Consider the following 22,354-nt stretch of genomic DNA (forward strand, 5'->3'; position numbering starts at 1 on the left):
AGTAGAGTGTCATAGAGTGCAGTGGAGTAGAATAGAGTGGTGCAGAGTAGAGTGGTACTGAAAGCAGTGGTGTAGTGTACAGTGGCGCAGAATAGACTAGAGCGGTGTAGAGTGCAGTAACAGAGCAAAATGGTGTAGAGTGGTGTAGCATGCAGTGGAGTATAGTGCAGTGGCCTGGAGTGTTGCAGAGTAGAGCATAGTTGCCTAGAGTGCAGTGGTGCAGAGTAGCTGGCATTATTTGCAGTGGAGTAGAGTGCATTGGTTTGGAGTAAAGTGGTGTTGAGCGCATTGGCGTAGAGTGCAGTGGCTTAAAGTAGAGTGGCGTAGAGTGGTGCAGCATAGAGTGCAGTGGCATAAAGTGCAGTGACATCGAGTAGATTGTTTAAGAGTAAAGTGAAGTGATGCAGGGTAAAGTGGAGAGGTGCAAGATAGAGTGCAGTGGCATTGAGAAGTGATGTAGAGCGCAGTGATATAAAGTAGGGTAGAGTAGAGTGCAAAGAGTGGTGTAGAGTGGCGTAGACTAGATTATTTCAGAGTAGAGGGAAGTGGCGTAAAGCCGAGTGGTGCAGGGTAGAGTGCAGTGGAATAGATTGGAGTTGTGTAGAGTAGAGGGGAGTGGCCTAGACTGGAGTGGTGTAGAGGGCAGTGGTGCATAGTAGAGTAGGCTAGAGTGCACTGGCATCTTTTTATTTTATTTATTATTTAGACACTTGGTATTTCGTGCGAATCGCTCTCAAAGGAGCATCTCGGCGCTGTGCTGCACTAAGGGAAAGAGGATGATCTAACATAGCCAGGTCTTTAGCCCCTTCTTGAAAGAAGTAAAATTAGGGCAGGAGTGGAGTCCAAAAGGAAGCTTGTTCCAATGATATGGAGCACTATAGGAGAATAATCTGCCCCATATCTTGAGGTACGGATGCGAGGAATCACCAAGAACGACTTCTCCGATGATCTCAAGCATCTAAACAGGAGATAAGGGGTTAGCAAGGATGACAGGTAAACTGGCCTTGACTTAAAAAGGTGTTTTTGTGCCAAGCAGCAAAGTTTAAAGATGAAAAACATCCTAGCAGGCAGCCAATGCAGCTTTCTGAGGAGCAGGGCAGTAGGCGTGCACCAAGGCAGTTTACAGATTAATCGAGCTGCGTCATTTTGGACCACCTGCAGTTTTGCCAGCAGGGTATCATTTACCCTTTCATAGAGTAGAATGGTGCAGAGTAGAGAGAATTAGATTGAAGTGGCATAGAGTGCAGTGGTTTAAAGTGAGTGGCATAGAGTAAAGTGGTGTAGAGTGGTGCAGTGTAGAGTGTGGTGGTACATAGTAAGTAGAGTGGCATAGAGTGCAAAGGGATAGAGTAATTTTTTTAAGAGTAAAGTGTGGTGCAGGGTAGAGTGCAGTGGCATTGAAAAGTGATGCAGAGTGCAGTGATTTAAAGTAGAGTGGGGACGAGTTGAGTGGTGTAGAATGCAGTGAGTGACATAGAGTAGATTGTTTCAAAGTAGAGGTAAGAGGTATACAGTGGAGTTGTGTAGAGTAGAGTGGAGTGGCCTAGACTGGAGTGATGTAGAGTGCAGTGGCAAAGAGTGCAGTGGTGCATTGTAGAGTGGGGTAGAGTGCACTAACATAGAGCAGAATGGTGCAGACTAGAGAGGCATAGAGTGAAGTGGCGTAAAGTGCATTGTCAGTGCACTGGTGCACAGTAGATTAGAGTGGCATAAGGTGTATTGACAAAGTGCACTGGCATAGAGCAAAAGAAAGTGTTGTAGAGTAGAGTGGCGTAAAGTACAGGGGCATAGAGAACAGTGTTGCGGAGTAGAGAGCAGCCGATGCTTGTGCAGGTACGAGCGGTAGGGCAGTGGGGCCGGCTCGGGGGGATTTCAACAGATGACCATGAGGGAAAATCAAATAAATAAATACATTTACCTTGTGGTCGACTGACGAAATACCCCCACCCGGCCCCACTGCTCTTACCTGCAGGAGCCGCGGCTGGTAGGGAGGTGTAGAGCAAAGTGACATAGACTGCAATGGTGTAGAGTAGAGTGTGGCATAGAGTGCAGTGGCGCAGAGTGTTGCAGAGTAGAGTATAGTAGCGTACACTGCAGTGGCAGAGAGTGTATTGGTTTTGAGCAAAGTGGTGTGGAGTACGGTGAAGTGTAACAGCATAGAGTAGAGTGGCTTGGAGTGGCACAGGATAGATTGCAGTGGCAAAGAGTAGAGTAGCGTAGAGTGGAATGACGCACAGAGGAATAGAGTGGCGTAAAGTGAAGTGGCATAGAGTAGATTCTTTCAGAGTAGAGTGCAGTGGCATAGAGTAAGGTGGTATAGAATGGAGTGATGCAGAGCAGAGTGGTGTAGAGTGTAGTGGCGCACAGTGCAGTGGCATAGATGGCTGTAGAGTGGCTTAGAATGGTGAATAGAGTGCAATTGCATAGAGGGCAGTGAAGAACGGCTTAGAGTTAAGTAGTGGCGATAGCAGTGTTTCAGAGTGGATCAATCAATCAATCAATCAACATTTATTAAGCGCGCTACATACCCGTCGTGAGGGTCTCAAGGCGCTGAGGGGGGGGAATGGGGGGGGGGCGGTGCTGCTGCTGCTGCTGCTCGAAGAGCCAGGTCTTGAGAAGTCGTCTGAAGGCTAGCAGGTTCTGGGTCTGACGTAGGTTTGTAGGAAGGATGTTCCAGGTCTTGGTGCGAGGTAGGAGAAGGATCTGCAGCCCGCGGTGGACTTCCGGATGTGGGGGACTGTGGCGAGGGCGAGGTCGGCAGAGCGGAGGTTCGGGCGGGGTGTAGAAGCTGAGTCGGTCGTTGAGATATGCTGGTCCGGTGTTGTGTAGGGCTTTGTGTGCGTGGATGAGGAGTTTGAAGGTGATCCTCTTGCTGACGGGAAGCCAGTGCAGGCCTCTCAGGTGGGGTGTGCTGTGGCTGCGTCGGGGGACGTCGAGGATCAGCCGTGCCGAGGCGTTCTGGATGCGTTGTAGCCATCTCAGGAGCTTGGTTATTGTTCCTGCATAAAGGGCATTCTCGTAGTTTCAGTACTTTGGCATAGAGTGCATTGACGTTGAGTGAAGTGGCATAGAGCTCAGTGGCAGAGACTACAGTGTTGTAGAGTAGACTGTTGTAGAGTGCAGTGAAATATAATAGAGAGGCATAGAGGCAGTGACGTACAGTGATGCAGAGTAGAGTGGCATAGGGCAGTGGAACTGAGTACAATGGTGTACAGTAGAGCAAAGTGGCGCAGAGTGCAGCGATGTAGAGTATAATGGCGTAGAATGCAGCTGTACATAGTGCAGTGGCGCAAAGTCTTGCAGAGTAGAATATAATTGTATAGAGAGCAATGGTGCAGAGTGGAGTGGTACAGAGTAAAGTGCATTGGCATAGAGTACAGAGGCATATAGTGCAGTGTTGCAGAGTGGAGTGTGCAGTGCAGTGGTGAAGAGTGCAGTGTCTTAGAGTAGAGTGGTGCAGAGCAGGGCAGTGACAGCGTGGAGTGCAGTGGTGTAGTGTGGAGTGGTGCAGAGAAGACTGCAGTGGTGTGGAGGGCGCACAGTAGAGTGGAGTAAAGTGAAGTTTGAAAGTATCAGTGATGATAGCATACTGCCATTACAGGCAACACATCTTCAATCGAAATGACCATTACATTTGCACAGACAGTTTTATTGATAAAAGTATCCAGCGCACAAAACATAATGTGTATTGCTTTGTTTTTATCATTTTAAAATATTTGTTTACACTACACTTCAGAATTACCCAAAAAAAATGTGCTTCATTTATGCTTTTCAGATTCTGATATATTCTGAAATATTTGCAGTTTATTTACAGACATTTAACTGTAGTTGTTTGCTAGGAATACAATTGACACAGTACTGCCTTCCTCAAGCATACCCCCAGTAGCCAGCATGATTGTCACATAAATCTTCTCACTTTGAAGTCAGAGAAAGAAAAGTAAACACCAAGCTCCCTGGAAGACAGAGCTTGACATTTGACCTCTGTCTTTGAATGCGCAGTAAATGTGACAAGATAAGAACAAGATTTAAAGGCTGTTTACAGAAATCCACTACTGATGGAAGTATACAGTAAAATGGGTTTGGGCAACAGAAGGGATGAACTCAAGCTGTATAGCCTAAAACAAATATAGCCGCAAACATAAAGCAAGGGTGAGTTACAAACCACAAAGCCAATGGTAAGCAATAGATGGACTGTATTACCAGGGGAGCTTTCTAAATGTCCACCACCAATCGGACCCTTCATACTTATATTTCATGTTCATTATCGCTATGTACAATAACATGCATTGGATTCAGAGGTCACTTAAAATATCAGCTGAGCGCATTACAATTCCTCCTGCTAGTTTGGGGGTGTAAAAAGATTTATATTTTAAATTAAGGTTTGCATGCTTACTGATGTTTGCTAAGGCAGTTAAGTTAAAAAAGTAGCTTCTCCAGCATTGGGGTATCTTTCATAGATTCACATGCTTGAATCATTCCCCGTTGTCGAGTCGAAGCAGTAAGTAATTACTCTAACATTAAAGTTAATAGAGAACAGGCACGTCACAGGCTCTGCGCGGTGCCTGCCACCTTGTGCACGGCAATGTCGGGGGGGTTCTTTAGGTACCCCCCCCCCACAGTGCAGCCCCCCAAACCCCTACCCCCGGGTGCCTGCAACGGGCCCCCAAAATCATTTCTCGCATGCCTTTCCATGGCGGAGTCTCCGCCATGGAAAGGCATACCCACCGCAACCATCATAATATGGATGGCGGTGCCTGCAAGGCACCACAACCAAATTTTGGGCTGACGTTTGTGACCGGCGGAAAAACAGCGGAAGGACTTTCTGTCCGCAGCGGTATCCCCCGCCATAGTAATATGGCGGGGGGTAAATTGTGTTGTGATGGCGGGCAGATCGCCACCGCCGGTGGGGCGGAGCAGATCCACCCACTATCATAATGACCTCCTAAGACTTCATTCAGATGACCCCACAAGAAGTGTATCTACTGCCTTCACCCTGGTGGAGAAGTGTGGCTCAGGGGTTTGAGGCGGCAGACCCGGAAGCTGAGATCGGCCCTGGACCAGGGTTCAATTCCCTGCCTCGACGGGGCTTGGGCTCAATAATTCCACGGACTTGATAATTCTCGCTCCAGTGCCTACTCAACTCACGGGTTCACACTCTGTGACTCTGGGCAATAGCTTGCTTAATCTCCACAACGGCCCCTCGCGGTGGGATGCCTGGCTTTCACCTTGTGGATACCCTGCCGGGGTTATCTCACAGGGGAATACCAGGACGGGTTCCCTAAGCAAGCGCTTAGATGCCTGCGATGTGGGTGGTTTGCGCTATATAAATACATGTACGTACGTATGTACCCTGAACACCAGGTGAGAGGCTAAAATTTGCAGGACTTTCACTCAAAAAACCTTGAGAGATAGAGAAGGACGTCTTCTGCTGTGGCTACAGAAGCTTAAAACTAAAGACAATCCTTTATCTAATGAGGAGAGTGATTCCTCATTAAAAAGTACAGCTATTAAGGAAAGAGCTAGTGAGGCGGATGTGGTATCTCCTAAGGCTGCTAAGGTGTTAAAAAAGCATCACCACACCTCAAAACATGAAGATCAGCCATCATCTTCTAAAAAAGAACCAGCCTCTCTTAAGGGTGATCTCTATGCCTTCTAAATCTTCCTAAAAAATGAAGCATGCATGAAGGTCTCTTCCAAAGACAACTTTACCTCACAAAAAAGATGCCCCGTCGACGAAGCCGTCCATGACAACTTCGTTGATGAGAACTTCTGTCGCCACGACTACGACGTCCACTTTCTCTTCATCTCAGACTAAGATGATCATGCCATTGGCATCTTCTCCGTCAATGTTAATCTCTGTGAAGGCGAGACTGTCATTGACAACAACTTCGCCTTCTTCGTTGCCGAAAAAGGAAGGACTCCTGTCCGTACCTTGGTCGACGGAAACTTAGATGCTGTTACGACTGTTGGCGGCTCTCAAAAACAAGTCTCTCTTGTCTGCGCTGTCATCATCGACAGTAGCCTTGTCGACGGTAGCCTCATCGACGGTAAACAGACAGAATATCGAGTTTTTTTTTCCGACCTACAAGAATGTCGAGTTTCAAATATCGAGGTACAAGAATATCGACCTCAAGAATATCATGGTACTGAATATTGACAGTAAGGTAAAAAAGATTGTTTTTTTAAATAACAAAGACAGTAATATCGTTTGGAAAATATAGTTGTTAATAATATCGATCTTTATATTAGTGTTCTGTATTTTAGTATGTTTGTTAAAAGTATGTGATGTAATCAGTGGTGCTGAGTAAAGTTGCATTGAGTTCAGTGGCGAAGAGTGCAGTCTTGCAGAGTAGAGTGTCATAGAGTGCAGTGGAGTAGAATAGAGTGGTGCAGAGTAGAGTGGTACTGAAAGCAGTGGTGTAGTGTACAGTGGCGCAGAATAGACTAGAGCGGTGTAGAGTGCAGTAACAGAGCAAAATGGTGTAGAGTGGTGTAGCATGCAGTGGAGTATAGTGCAGTGGCCTGGAGTGTTGCAGAGTAGAGCATAGTTGCCTAGAGTGCAGTGGTGCAGAGTAGCTGGCATTATTTGCAGTGGAGTAGAGTGCATTGGTTTGGAGTAAAGTGGTGTTGAGCGCATTGGCGTAGAGTGCAGAGGCTTAAAGTAGAGTGGCGTAGAGTGGTGCAGCGTAGAGTGCAGTGGCATAAAGTGCAGTGACATCGAGTAGATTGTTTAAGAGTAAAGTGAAGTGATGCAGGGTAAAGTGGAGAGGTGCAAGATAGAGTGCAGTGGCATTGAGAAGTGATGTAGAGCGCAGTGATATAAAGTAGGGTAGAGTAGAGTGCAAAGAGTGGTGTAGAGTGGCGTAGACTAGATTATTTCAGAGTAGAGGGAAGTGGCGTAAAGCCGAGTGGTGCAGGGTAGAGTGCAGTGGAATAGATTGGAGTGGTGTAGAGTAGAGGGGAGTGGCCTAGACTGGAGTGGTGTAGAGGGCAGTGGTGCATAGTAGAGTAGGCTAGAGTGCACTGGCATCTTTTTATTTTATTTATTATTTAGACACTTGGTATTTCGTGCGAATCGCTCTCAAAGGAGCATCTCGGCGCTGTGCTGCACTAAGGGAAAGAGGATGATCTAACATAGCCAGGTCTTTAGCCCCTTCTTGAAAGAAGTAAAATTAGGGCAGGAGTGGAGTCCAAAAGGAAGCTTGTTCCAATGATATGGAGCACTATAGGAGAATAATCTGCCCCATATCTTGAGGTACGGATGCGAGGAATCACCAAGAACGACTTCTCCGATGATCTCAAGCATCTAAACAGGAGATAAGGGGTTAGCAAGGATGACAGGTAAACTGGCCTTGACTTAAAAAGGTGTTTTTGTGCCAAGCAGCAAAGTTTAAAGATGAAAAACATCCTAGCAGGCAGCCAATGCAGCTTTCTGAGGAGCAGGGCAGTAGGCGTGCACCAAGGCAGTTTACAGATTAATCGAGCTGCGTCATTTTGGACCACCTGCAGTTTTGCCAGCAGGGTATCATTTACCCTTTAATAGAGTAGAATGGTGCAGAGTAGAGAGAATTAGATTGAAGTGGCATAGAGTGCAGTGGTTTAAAGTGAGTGGCATAGAGTAAAGTGGTGTAGAGTGGTGCAGTGTAGAGTGTGGTGGTACATAGTAAGTAGAGTGGCATAGAGTGCAAAGGGATAGAGTAATTTTTTTAAGAGTAAAGTGTGGTGCAGGGTAGAGTGCAGTGGCATTGAAAAGTGATGCAGAGTGCAGTGATTTAAAGTAGAGTGGGGACGAGTTGAGTGGTGTAGAATGCAGTGAGTGACATAGAGTAGATTGTTTCAAAGTAGAGGTAAGAGGTATACAGTGGAGTTGTGTAGAGTAGAGTGGAGTGGCCTAGACTGGAGTGATGTAGAGTGCAGTGGCAAAGAGTGCAGTGGTGCATTGTAGAGTGGGGTAGAGTGCACTAACATAGAGCAGAATGGTGCAGACTAGAGAGGCATAGAGTGAAGTGGCGTAAAGTGCATTGTCAGTGCACTGGTGCACAGTAGATTAGAGTGGCATAAGGTGTATTGACAAAGTGCACTGGCATAGAGCAAAAGAAAGTGTTGTAGAGTAGAGTGGCGTAAAGTACAGGGGCATAGAGAACAGTGTTGCGGAGTAGAGAGCAGCCGATGCTTGTGCAGGTACGAGCGGTAGGGCAGTGGGGCCAGCTCGGGGGGATTTCAACAGATGACCATGAGGGAAAATCAAATAAATAATTACATTTACCTTGTGGTCGACTGACGAAATACCCCCACCCGGCCCCACTGCTCTTACCTGCAGGAGCCGCGGCTGGTAGGGAGGTGTAGAGCAAAGTGACATAGACTGCAATGGTGTAGAGTAGAGTGTGGCATAGAGTGCAGTGGCGCAGAGTGTTGCAGAGTAGAGTATAGTAGCGTACACTGCAGTGGCAGAGAGTGTATTGGTTTTGAGCAAAGTGGTGTGGAGTACGGTGAAGTGTAACAGCATAGAGTAGAGTGGCTTGGAGTGGCACAGGATAGATTGCAGTGGCAAAGAGTAGAGTAGCGTAGAGTGGAATGACGCACAGAGGAATAGAGTGGCGTAAAGTGAAGTGGCATAGAGTAGATTCTTTCAGAGTAGAGTGCAGTGGCATAGAGTAAGGTGGTATAGAATGGAGTGATGCAGAGCAGAGTGGTGTAGAGTGTAGTGGCGCACAGTGCAGTGGCATAGATGGCTGTAGAGTGGCTTAGAATGGTGAATAGAGTGCAATTGCATAGAGGGCAGTGAAGAACGGCTTAGAGTTAAGTAGTGGCGATAGCAGTGTTTCAGAGTGGATCAATCAATCAATCAATCAACATTTATTAAGCGCGCTACATACCCGTCGTGAGGGTCTCAAGGCGCTGAGGGGGGGAATGGGGGGGGGGCGGTGCTGCTGCTGCTGCTGCTCGAAGAGCCAGGTCTTGAGAAGTCGTCTGAAGGCTAGCAGGTTCTGGGTCTGACGTAGGTTTGTAGGAAGGATGTTCCAGGTCTTGGTGCGAGGTAGGAGAAGGATCTGCAGCCCGCGGTGGACTTCCGGATGTGGGGGACTGTGGCGAGGGCGAGGTCGGCAGAGCGGAGGTTCGGGCGGGGTGTAGAAGCTGAGTCGGTCGTTGAGATATGCTGGTCCGGTGTTGTGTAGGGCTTTGTGTGCGTGGATGAGGAGTTTGAAGGTGATCCTCTTGCTGACGGGAAGCCAGTGCAGGCCTCTCAGGTGGGGTGTGCTGTGGCTGCGTCGGGGGACGTCGAGGATCAGCCGTGCCGAGGCGTTCTGGATGCGTTGTAGCCATCTCAGGAGCTTGGTTATTGTTCCTGCATAAAGGGCATTCCCGTAGTTTCAGTACTTTGGCATAGAGTGCATTGACGTTGAGTGAAGTGGCATAGAGCTCAGTGGCAGAGACTACAGTGTTGTAGAGTAGACTGTTGTAGAGTGCAGTGAAATATAATAGAGAGGCATAGAGGCAGTGACGTACAGTGATGCAGAGTAGAGTGGCATAGGGCAGTGGAACTGAGTACAATGGTGTACAGTAGAGCAAAGTGGCGCAGAGTGCAGCGATGTAGAGTATAATGGCGTAGAATGCAGGTGTACATAGTGCAGTGGCGCAAAGTCTTGCAGAGTAGAATATAATTGTATAGAGAGCAATGGTGCAGAGTGGAGTGGTACAGAGTAAAGTGCATTGGCATAGAGTACAGAGGCATATAGTGCAGTGTTGCAGAGTGGAGTGTGCAGTGCAGTGGTGAAGAGTGCAGTGTCTTAGAGTAGAGTGGTGCAGAGCAGGGCAGTGACAGCGTGGAGTGCAGTGGTGTAGTGTGGAGTGGTGCAGAGAAGACTGCAGTGGTGTGGAGGGCGCACAGTAGAGTGGAGTAAAGTGAAGTTTGAAAGTATCAGTGATGATAGCATACTGCCATTACAGGCAACACATCTTCAATTGAAATGACCATTACATTTGCACAGACAGTTTTATTGATAAAAGTATACAGCGCACAAAACATAATGTGTATTGCTTTGTTTTTATCATTTTAAAATATTTGTTTACACTACACTTCAGAATTACCCCAAAAAAATGTGCTTCATTTATGCTTTTCAGATTCTGATATATTCTGAAATATTTGCAGTTTATTTACAGACATTTAACTGTAGTTGTTTGCTAGGAATACAATTGACACAGTACTGCCTTCCTCAAGCATACCCCCAGTAGCCAGCATGATTGTCACATAAATCTTCTCACTTTGAAGTCAGAGAAAGAAAAGTAAACACCAAGCTCCCTGGAAGACAGAGCTTGACATTTGACCTCTGTCTTTGAATGCGCAGTAAATGTGACAAGATAAGAACAAGATTTAAAGGCTGTTTACAGAAATCCACTACTGATGGAAGTATACAGTAAAATGGGTTTGGGCAACAGAAGGGATGAACTCAAGCTGTATAGCCTAAAACAAATATAGCTGCAAACATAAAGCAAGGGTGAGTTACAAACCACAAAGCCAATGGTAAGCAATAGATGGACTGTATTACCAGGGGAGCTTTCTAAATGTCCACCACCAATCGGACCCTTCATACTTATATTTCATGTTCATTATCGCTATGTACAATAACATGCATTGGATTCAGAGGTCACTTAAAATTTCAGCTGAGCGCATTACAATTCCTCCTGCTAGTTTGGGGGTGTAAAAAGATTTATATTTTAAATTAAGGTTTGCATGCTTACTGATGTTTGCTAAGGCAGTTAAGTTAAAAAAGTAGCTTCTCCAGCATTGGGGTATCTTTCATAGATTCACATGCTTGAATCATTCCCCGTTGTCGAGTCGAAGCAGTAAGTAATTACTCTAACATTAAAGTTAATAGAGAACAGGCACGTCACAGGCTCTGCGCGGTGCCTGCCACCTTGTGCACGGCAATGTCGGGGGGGTTCTTTAGGTACCCCCCCCCCCACAGTGCAGCCCCCCAAACCCCTACCCCCGGGTGCCTGCAACGGGCCCCCAAAATCATTTCTCGCATGCCTTTCCATGGCGGAGTCTCCGCCATGGAAAGGCATACCCACCGCAACCATCATAATATGGATGGCGGTGCCTGCAAGGCACCACAACCAAATTTTGGGCTGACGTTTGTGACCGGCGGAAAAACAGCGGAAGGACTTTCTGTCCGCAGCGGTATCCCCCGCCATAGTAATATGGCGGGGGGTAAATTGTGTTGTGATGGCGGGCAGATCGCCACCGCCGGTGGGGCGGAGCAGATCCACCCACTATCATAATGACCTCCTAAGACTTCATTCAGATGACCCCACAAGAAGTGTATCTACTGCCTTCACCCTGAACACCAGGTGAGAGGCTAAAATTTGCAGGACTTTCACTCAAAAGACCTTGAGAGATAGAGAAGGACGTCTTCTGCTGTGGCTACAGAAGCTTAAAACTAAAGACAATCCTTTATCTAATGAGGAGAGTGATTCCTCATTAAAAAGTACAGCTATTAAGGAAAGAGCTAGTGAGGCGGATGTGGTATCTCCTAAGGCTGCTAAGGTGTTAAAAAAGCATCACCACACCTCAAAACATGAAGATCAGCCATCATCTTCTAAAAAAGAACCAGCCTCTCTTAAGGGTGATCTCTATGCCTTCTAAATCTTCCTAAAAAATGAAGCATGCATGAAGGTCTCTTCCAAAGACAACTTTACCTCACAAAAAAGATGCCCCGTCGACGAAGCCGTCCATGACAACTTCGTTGATGAGAACTTCTGTCGCCACGACTACGACGTCCACTTTCTCTTCATCTCAGACTAAGATGATCATGCCATTGGCATCTTCTCCGTCAATGTTAATCTCTGTGAAGGCGAGACTGTCATTGACAACAACTTCGCCTTCTTCGTTGCCGAAAAAGGAAGGACTCCTGTCCGTACCTTGGTCGACGGAAACTTAGATGCTGTTACGACTGTTGGCGGCTCTCAAAAACAAGTCTCTCTTGTCTGCGCTGTCATCATCGACAGTAGCCTTGTCGACGGTAGCCTCATCGACGGTACACAGACAGAATATCGAGGTTTTTTTTCCGACCTACAAGAATGTCGAGTTTCAAATATCGAGGTACAAGAATATCGACCTCAAGAATATCATGGTACTGAATATTGACAGTAAGGTAAAAAAGATTGTTTTTTTAAATAACAAAGACAGTAATATCGTTTGGAAAATATAGTTGTTAATAATATCGATCTTTATATTAGTGTTCTGTATTTTAGTATGTTTGTTAAAAGTATGTGATGTAATTTTTTTGTACAAGTATGGCAATTTTTTTTAATGTATGTATTCAATTTTTACGAATAAATAATTTTATGGTAATTCATTTTTACGTATTTTAGTTCTGTAGCGGGTTTATAGGGGAATAGGGTGGGAAGTAATTTAATTATAATACAGTAATTATTATTTTTTATCTATTCGTTTTTAAAATTAATTTATAATTAAGTAATTATTAATTGGTTACTAAGCAATTAATTGATCATTTTATTAATTGTGCTATTTTTGTAAGGAGCGGGGGTTTATAAGGGAATAGGGTAGGAAGTAATTTAATTTTAATAAAGTATTTATTAAGTTTCATTTATTTCTATTTATACTTAATTTATGAATAATTAATTATTATTTGGTTACTAATTTTCATTAATTGATAAATGTAATAATTGAGTTATTTATTTTAGGAACGGGGTGTGTGTTTATAGCGGAATACGGTGGGAAGTAATTTACTATAATAAAGTAATTTTTAATGTTTATTAGTATTTATAATTAATTTATTATTAATTGCTTATTAATTGGTTATTAATTGATAATTAAAATATATTTTTAGTAGTAGCTTGTGGGTTTATACGGTGGGTAGTGATTGAATTATAGTAAAGTAATCATTAATTTTTATTTATTTGTATTTATAATTAACTAATTATTAATTATATATTAATGGGTTATTACTTTTTTAGAATTATTAAATTAATAATTATGGGGAAAGTGTTATTTTGTTTAGAAGTGGGTTGTAGGATTATAGCTTGGGAAGTAATTTAATTAAAAGAAAGTAATTATTATTTTGTATTTATTAGTATTTATTTTATATTTCTATTTTAGTGTGTTGTTTGTGGTAATGTATTTAATAATATTTAATTATTAATTGTTTGAAAAGGATAAATATTTAATTGGTAAATATGTTAATCCTGGTAAATGGCGTAAGGATTATTTCAAAGAGGCAGATATCCTCACAAAGAAGCTAATACATCGAGGCTACCCCAGACGTCTGGTGACCAGAGCCAAGAAAATAGCCTGGTATTGTCACCGGGATCTCCCCCTCACTGCCCAACCCAAGAAATCTATGACCAGGATTCCATTTGTTTCTAAATTCAGCCTCCACAGTAACAAGATCAACAAAATTATCAAGAAGAACTGGTCCCTACTTCGCTCACGTGAACAATTTCACGAAGCCCCGCTATTTTCATACCAACGCAGCAATAACCTGGCCAGTCATCTAGTACATGCCATCACGTGGCCACAAACTACCCACGAAAGAAATACCATAACAGCAGCCTGGGGACTTGACCCGATCGTGGGACATTACAGATGTCAAAACTGCAATGTTTGCAGGGAGCGTGGCTTAGCCAGCGAGCATGGCGGTCGTGTAGAGCGTGAGCTCCGACCAGCCTGCGAATATCCTGCTTAAATATCCTGCCCCTGGTCTTTGTAAGCAGGTCCAGACAATCCAGATCGGTGCCCGGTCCCGTGGGCATCCCCCGACAGCAAGAGGAGGTGCGGGGATTGGCTCCCGCGGCCCGGGCTTCGCCGGCGATCAGAGCGGTCCGGTGCGGCCTATAAAGCCGGGACCTCAAGTTTGGCGTAGCCCGACAAATTGGAGCGCCAGTGCCGGGAGTAGAGGCGGCGTGGCTCTATCGCATCCTCGGAGGCCGGGAGCCCCCGCAGACAGAGTATTCTGCGGAACGGTGGCGAGAGGTGTGGGGACGAGACGAGCCCAGTGAAGGCCCTGGTCGGAGTTGCCGGAGACGCCCGGGGAGAGGAGCCATCCGGTAGAAGCGCGCTTGGACAGACAAGAGACGCTGCCACTATCCCAGGTCGGTGCAAGGACTTTATTGCCCAGTGAGCCGCTCAGCAGACGGTCAGGCCACAGGGAGTGGGGGTGCTGCGGCTGGGGGCCGATAATCGGGGGTCTCATCGGGCCCCGGTGTAAAGCTGTTAGTGGAGCTGAGCCTGGATTGAGGTCGGGACCTACGTCACTGAGTGGTGCGCGCTGGTCGGTGCCATTGTGGTCCACTTGACGCCATCGGAGACACTCGCGGCCCCCCCCCCTGCTTTTCCTTGATCGGGAGACCGGCAGTTGGCGGCCATATTTGAACCCGGGGCCTAGTGGCAGGAGTGGGCCACACACCGAGAGCAACATGACGAGAGGCGGCGGTGGCCAGGGCAAACAAGGGACAATTGATAAATTCACAGAGGCGGCCGGCGTAAAGGGAGCACAGTCGCAGGTGCCGGACAACGCAGCACTTATGGCGGCGATCACGCAGTCCAGGGACGTGCTAGACGCCAAGATTGGGGCAGTGGGCTCTGATGTCATGCTTCTCCGACAAGATCTGCGGAACGCAGTGGAACAAATTACAGGCACAGAGACGCGCATAACGGAGGTGGAGGACGACGTATCCTCCCTGAAGAAGAGAGTTTTGGCCCTGGAGAGGACTCAGAAGGGTCTTGCCCTGAGAGCGGAGGAGTCTGAAGGACGTGCAAGGCGTAGCAACCTGTGATTTATAGGCTTACCGGAAGATTGTGAGAAAGGCAACGCAGAGAGCTTCTTGACACAATGGCTAGAGAGCTGGATTCCACCAGACACTCTCTTCCGCTGCTTCGTGATTGAGAGGGCCCACCGGGCATTGACGGAAAAGCCCCCTGCTGGCGCGCGCCCGCGCCCTATGATCGCTAAACTCCTGAACTATGCTGATAGAGACACGGTACTGAAACAGGCGAGACTGAAGGGCAAGCTCACATACGACAATGCAAATATCCTGATTTTTCCTGACTACACTAAACAGGTGCAACATCAATGCCAATCCTTCACTGCGGCCAAGGCTCGTGTCAGGGGCCTGCAGCTGCAGTACGCATTGCTCTATCCCGCGAGGTTGCGGGTCATCTTCCAGTCCCACACCTTCTTCTTTGACACTCCAGAAGAGGTCTTTCAGTGGGCAGATGAGACTGTTACGATTCGGACTAACACGGCGAAGGGCGGGGAGTCCGACTCCTCCGCGAGCAACTCGGCCGGGAGAGGCCCGGAGGGTCGGCGTAAGCGCAGGGGCAGATCGCGCTCGAGCCGTGGCTCGAAGTCTGGATTGACCACACGCCAAGATGAGGAGGCACCGGAGGTCCAGGAGGACTTGCCTTGACTTTTGAGGGACCTGATATGGGATTTGCTTTAATGCTTAAATTAGATGACCAGGCACAATGCTGCTGAGGCTGGTGGCCACACACGGTTTGGTTGGGGAGGGAGCAACAGCCTAGTTCCATATGGGCTGCTGTGAGGGGTTTTATTGGAGGGGGTGGTGCTTGGCTCTCAGTTGGGGCCAGGATCATGCTCCGACCACGACTGGTGCTTCCACGTTTGGGAGGTGCGGGGTGGGGGGAGGTTGGGGAGAAGTTGGGTGTTGGTTTCGAGGGAAGGGGAGAGGGTTTGCGCTGAAATTGCTGCTTGCTGACCGTGTTCAGATTTGGCAGGGCTGCCGTCGTAGGGCTGGGCTGCGACACATCGTACAACACGAATGTCTCTTGATGGTGAAGGAGTGCGGCTAGGCCCGGTGGGACACGGATCATGAGCTGGAATGTGCGGGGGATGCCGGACAAGGTTAAGAGGGGGGCTGTATTTACATGGGCTAAGAGGAGGGGGACGGACATACTCCTCCTGCAAGAAACACACTTACTTGGTACCAAGGCGCTGTGCCTTCAGAGAAATGGGTTCACACACGCATACCATTCTGGGTTCACGAGAGGATCACGAGGGGTGGCAGTCCTTATACACCGTAGGGTCCCCTTCACTCATAAACGCACATCGACTGACGCGCAGGGCAGATTTGTATTTGTGCATGGAGAGATTGGAGGAGACCCAGTACTCATTGGTAGTGTATATGCCCTGCCACCGTTACAGTGGCCCCTGGTTGAGAAGCTGGTTTCCCTCTGGGTGGACATGCCCAATGCTTTGTCCATAGTAGGAGGGGATTGGAATGACGTGGTGGACATCACATGTTGTTGCGTGTTTATCTAGGTTCCTGATCGATACTGTGACCTTATGCCCCTATTCGGCTATAAATCCATTTATTCCCTATATTGGCATAACCGTTCAAGTGCGATATTCAGAAAATCATCTTTGGCCTCACACGAACAGAGCCACATTCCAGCATAGTTCTCTGCCACTTCCTTTGCAACCAATTAGTGCAATGACAGAGCAGAAGTCACTATCTGATATTCCTAGATTAACACTCTGAGTTCTTCAACAAGATAAAAAATCAGCAAACCTGGAAATCCCCGCTTGCTGTGTTTTGATTAGTAATGGAACTCTAATGAGCAACTGATAGCTATCACTTCCTAGTGACATCTTTAATTGACGTCTTATGTCCAGCAAACTTGCGTCAAACCAGGCACCTGTCAGGTATAAATACTACCAACGTTGCCTTAAGCAATTGCTGTCGTGCACCCTGTTGCTGGTGTCCCATTGCTGCTGCATACAGTACGCTGACGCTGCTGCTGTCCCCTTGGTGGTGAAGCTACTGATACCATTATCGCTGCTAAAGCGCGAACGATGGTGTGGTAAGCTTAGGAGCTGAACAGCCGTCCCTCTGCGAAGAGCCCAGCAGATTCCAAGCTGCCCGCGGACGCTGTCCCCCTCCTCCTCCTGACGCGCTGAAGAAGAGACGCTGCCTTTCTTCTGCTGAGAAATCCAGCTCCAGCGTTTCCGGTCTGCCCTCGCGGGTGACTGGGATATTGAGTGCCCCCTGAAGGAAATACCAGACTTCCATCATTCTATTCAGAGGTATGGTGTTGACTAAACCCTTAGATGAGAATTCTTGAAGCAAACCTTGGCAAAACCAACTTAACTTAAAGCTACTTACTTACTCCCCTTCCACGTGTTAGGCTTAGGTCAGGCACACTGGGGTAGGCGTAGTTAGAAGCACCAGTTGAGTATGTTAGCCTAATGTATATATGACTGTATATATGTTTTATTACTTTTAATCCATTGTATGGCTAAGAAACCATATCAATGCTTTTACAGTATTATTTGGCAATTCTTATCTTACTGTACGTACTTTTTATAATAACAAGTCTTGCAATTGTGGCAATACATTTCTCTTGTACGAGAAGAAAGACTGTTCAATAAATGTTAACCCTTTATTGACAAACGCCCGTCTCTCTATTCTCTACATATCGTGAAAGTAAACTGCACTAACCTGACTGAGTGAAATACATGTCTATTGTTTCACACGACCCTAGAGATTGACTCTTGATCTGAGGAGCAAAGTTGCCATGTTGCACGGTTGTTGGAAAGCTGAATCCCTTCTTGTCTGTGCCAGGGAAGCTGATCACTTCCCATGCAGAGAAGAAAGTTTCCAGTGACCTCTGAGCTAGTTGGTAACACACCCAATTAAGTTTAGCATAGTCAGTGGAGGCCTGGAATATCCGCAGTTCCACGTCGATACTACTGTTTATGTTATTCCAATGCGCAGGGCCTAGTGGGAAACTAGGAACTACACTACAATGTGACAGATGGGGCAGCGCTGCCGGCGCTCAGAGCACGGTGGGAAGGGAGAGTCATGCAATTAGGTTGCGGGCCCTGGTCACAGGTCTTGATTGGGTAGACACATGGAGACACAAACATGGCTCGCGCAGAGAGTATACGTATTTCTCCACAGCGCGAGGCTCCTTCTCTAGGCTCGACTACATATTTGTTCCGAGAGGGATGGCGAATAGAGTGTTGTCTGCGGAGATCCTGCCACGGGCGCTGTCTGACCATTCGCCGGTCTACATTATACTCGATACTGGTCGCGCTCGGCAGCCCTTCCGGTGGCGTTTGTCACCATGGCAGCTGATGCAGGAGGCCTACCGTGCCCACATGACCTGTGAAATTGATAATTTCCTGTCTGCTAACGTGGGCACGGTGGACTCCCCGGCGACGCTCTGGGAGGCGATGAAGCCCACGCTGCGAGGCGTCGACATTTCATGGTGCGCTGCAGCGCGTAAGGAGAGGCGTAGAGACCTAGTGCGGCGCGAGGCTGATCTGGAGATGCTGGAGCATAGGGGCAGAGAGGAGGATGGGGGCCGGCCAGGAGGCAGCTGGCTCTGGCACAACAACACTATACTGCGGTGCTTCTAGATAAAGCCAGGCAGGCTTGGCTAGCTACGCGTAGCCGTATATACCAATGGGGCGATAAGTCCTGCAAGATGTTGCATCGTCTATGTCAGGGCATCATGCACGCCCAACCCCTGCCCCAGATAGTGGGCCTGGATGGGGAGCCTATCTCGGTGCCGGCGGCGATGGCTGGAAGCTTTGCTACATATTATGAGGCTTTATACGCGCCACAGGAGTGCCTGGAAGCAGAGATCGTACAACGAATTATTGATGACCTTCCACCGAGGGCCGTCTCAGACGAGGCTCGTGAGATATTGGACCGCCCCCTGACAGATGCTGAGCTAGCCACTGGGCGAATTGAATCCGGGGAAAGCGCCTGGACCGAATGGGTTCCCTAGTGAATTTTTTCGGCGCTTCGCGACGCAACTGAGCCCATATTTCCACTCGGTAATAGAAGAAGCGCGGGAGAATGGTACGCTGCCACCGGACTGGCGACACGCGGAGGTGGTGGTTTTCTTGAAGCCAGGGCAACCCCCTGAAGCCAGGCGTCCTACCGCCCGATCTCCCTGCTCAACACGGAGGCCAAGATACTGGATAAGGCCCTTGCCAATAGACTTAAACCATACATCACCGACCTGGTACATCCGGACCATGTCGGCTTTATGCTACAGCGGGCCACTCGCCATAATATAAGACGCGCTCAGGTCGCGGTGTCGGCGTGGCGGAGACTGGGGGAACAGGCAGCGCTGTTTTTAGCGGACATGGATAGGGCATTCGACTCCCTGAGCTGGACATACTTGTTCGCCTTGCTGGGACGTCTGAACCTGGGTCCTCGATTTTTGACATATGTGCGGCTCCTGTACACAGACCTCATAGCAGGAGTGGGGGGAGAGATATCCCGCTCCTTCCGGATCGAGCGTGGGACGAGGCAGGGCTGCCCCCTCTCTCCATATCTGTTCGCACTAGCCATGGAGCCCCTTGCGGCTTGGGTGCGAATAGACACTCAGCTCAGGGGATTCCAGTGGGCGGTTGGCGTGACGGACAGAATAGCGCTATACGCCGACGACGTGTTATTTTTTCTCACTGGCCTGGAGCGATCGGGCCCCGTCTCCTGCGAATCTTACAAATTTTTGGCGAAACCTCTGGATTATATATGAATCCCCAGGAATCTACACTCTGGGTCTTGGGCGGCCCGCAGCCAGTGGCGAGTGAGCTCCAAATAGCCATGGATGTCGTGAAATATTTGGGAGTGTTCCTATCTGAGGACGCGACCGCTGCTATGGAGCGCAGCATTACCCCGGTCTGGGAGCGCACTCGAGAAGACCTTAAGGTGTGGTCCAAGATGCCGCTTTCCATCCATGGTAGATCGTCCATCTTTAAAATGGTGGCACTCCCTCGTCTGATCTACCAGCTGCAGAATCATCCGGTTCTGGTTGCGCAGGGCTGGTTCCGGCACCTTAATTTGGCGCTCAGTCGGTTCCTGTGGGAAGGGGGTGCAGCGCGGGTTGCCCTGCGGACTTGCTTCCGATCAACATATACCGGGGGCCTGGCCACTTCAGATGTCCTATCGTATTACCAGGCATCCCACCTATTGGTCTTAATTGACTGGTGGTATGCTGATAGAAGCGACCCCGCTTACGCAGTGGAGAGGGCATTGATGGGCAACACGTCCGTCCACACACTGCTGTACTCGGCGCCCCTCAGGAAATCTCTACCATCTAGTACGCAGGTGGTCTTCCAAGTTTGGAGGCAGGCACTGCGTAGGTTGGGTTGGTGGAACGTGCTTACCAAAGAAACCCCGCTGTGGCACAATGGCGGATTACCTCAGATGGACACACTGATGGGCTTCCGGGGATGGGACGCGATCAGTATCTCTACATTAGGAGACGTCATGTCGGGGGGTGTGCTCAAGTCCTTGGATGATCTGCGGGTTGAATTCGAGATGCCGAGAACCCAATTCTATAAATATCTTCAATTCCGTCATGCCCTGACGCCATATATAGCGGGGCTGGAGGACATCCCAGAGTTTAGCCCACTAGAGGCCAAAGTTTTCATGGGGGAGCTACCTGACAAGAAACTGTCCCGAATCTACCAAACCATTGTACGGCACTGCTCCACCAATCTGCAACGCCTTAAAACAGCTTGGGAACAAGATGTTGGGGAATTGGATGAGGAGGATTGGGTGGAGGAACTGGAGAGCCCTAGGGGAGCTGCAATTTCCACGCGCTTGCGACTCATTCAATTTAGGTACCTACACCGTACATATTATACTAGGCAGCGCTTGTGGAAGGCGGGTTTGATTGCGTCCCCGGATTGCCTTAGGTGTGGGTCGGAGGTTGGAACGTTAATGCATACAGTGTGGGAATGCAGGGCGCTGCAGAGATTCTGGATGGGGGTGCTCCGGTGTTTGGATGAAGTCCTAGCCTGGGTACTTCAGAGAGACCCTAAACTGACACTGCTACACGTCATGGCTGGGGTGGGAGGTAATAGGTACAAGTGCCATTTACTCCTACTGGGCTTAACGTTAGCAAAGAGAGATATAGCACGCTCATGGAAGGCGCCCCAGGCTCCATCACACACGGCATGGAAAAATGGTATGGACTTCAGCAGGGGGCTGGAGCAGCCTATCTTTGTGGCTAGGGGCTGCCCGCGAAAACACTTTAAGATCTGGAAGAGGTGGGCGGACTATCGTGGACTGGAGTTAGACCCGCCACCTGAGGACACTACTGACCAGCCTCGGATATAGCCGGTCAATCATGGCAAAACTGTGTACTTATCGGTGCATGATACGCATTGTGCACTGGAGGTGTATTAATTGAATGGAGCAGGCAGCAGCGCACAGGGGGGTGGGAGTTGTGGGTGATGGGGGGGGGTTGGTGGAGGGGACCAGTTTGATGCACTATTCGTTTGTACATTTTACTTCCTAAAAAAAAAAGAAATGACTGCAATTATGATTTGTTCAATGATGATGGTGATTGTCTCTGGGTGACAGAGCATTGCAGGATATATTCTTACTATGCAATCAATAAAATCTGTTTAAAAAAAACTGCAGTGTTTGCAACTTGACCGTCAACACGAAAGAATTTACATTGAATGGCCGGTCTCATAAGCTGAAAAATCATACTAATTGCAGATCACAAAATGTCATTTACGCGATCAAATGCCCATGCGATCTTACCTACATTGGCCAGCCGACTCAGATGATTAAACAACAAATCATCCAGCATAAAAGCAGAATCAACTGCAAAGCATTGACAGCACCCCTGGTGACACACTATCTGGAACTGGAACATCTGGATACAGACATTCTTTGGCAAGTAATTGAAAAACCCACACTGCCCATCCGTGGAGGTGACATCAAATTCCTCCTCAACAAAGCCGAATGTAAATGGATGACCATCTGCGACTCGGTCAACCATGGCCTCAACACAATTGACAAATGGAACAGTACTGTAACCATTCGAAGTGATTGACTATCTTTTCTCCCATCTGTGGTTCTCCTGCAACCACTCGTTCCCCTCCTTGGTCCCAACCCACTTTTGACCCGAGTTGCTCCTAATGTTGGTGTATTAGTGCCACACATGATATATTTCCCTCTGTGTTGTTCCCAAATTAGTTATAACGCCTTGTTTTGTGCAACTGCCTATTGATTGGTCATAGGAACAATACACTAATTGTTAAGTACTTGTTGTTCTTATAAACCAATTTAATTTTTATGTTCTACTATGTCACTGATACTTAGTACACTCTGGGTCACTTACACCATGTCTCCTTAACTGTTCTCAGTAACCAATGTGAGTGTTTCGCCATGACAAGTGACCCCAGTTGATACTTTGCTTCTTCGGTTCCTCTCCCTTAAGCCCTTGCCTTCTCAATGTAATTGACATGCATAAATAATACTTCCTATATGTCATTGTACCTTGAATGAGTATTTTGTTTTAACTGCACAGTTATCCTTTGTATAACATGTC

The 22,354-nt window shown here is 47.8% G+C and overlaps 1 protein-coding gene across 1 annotated transcript in view; it reads left to right on the forward strand.

Annotated features, from left to right (window-relative positions):
- Positions 1–22,354, forward strand: part of ENTHD1 (ENTH domain containing 1) — a 1,212,238-nt gene that overhangs the window by 624,589 nt on the left and 565,295 nt on the right. The gene's annotated exons all lie outside the window — the stretch shown is intronic.

Source organism: Lissotriton vulgaris, chromosome 1_1 (genome assembly GCF_964263255.1).
Source record: "Lissotriton vulgaris chromosome 1_1, aLisVul1.2, whole genome shotgun sequence".
In the NCBI taxonomy this organism is placed as follows: Eukaryota; Metazoa; Chordata; class Amphibia; order Caudata; family Salamandridae; genus Lissotriton; species Lissotriton vulgaris.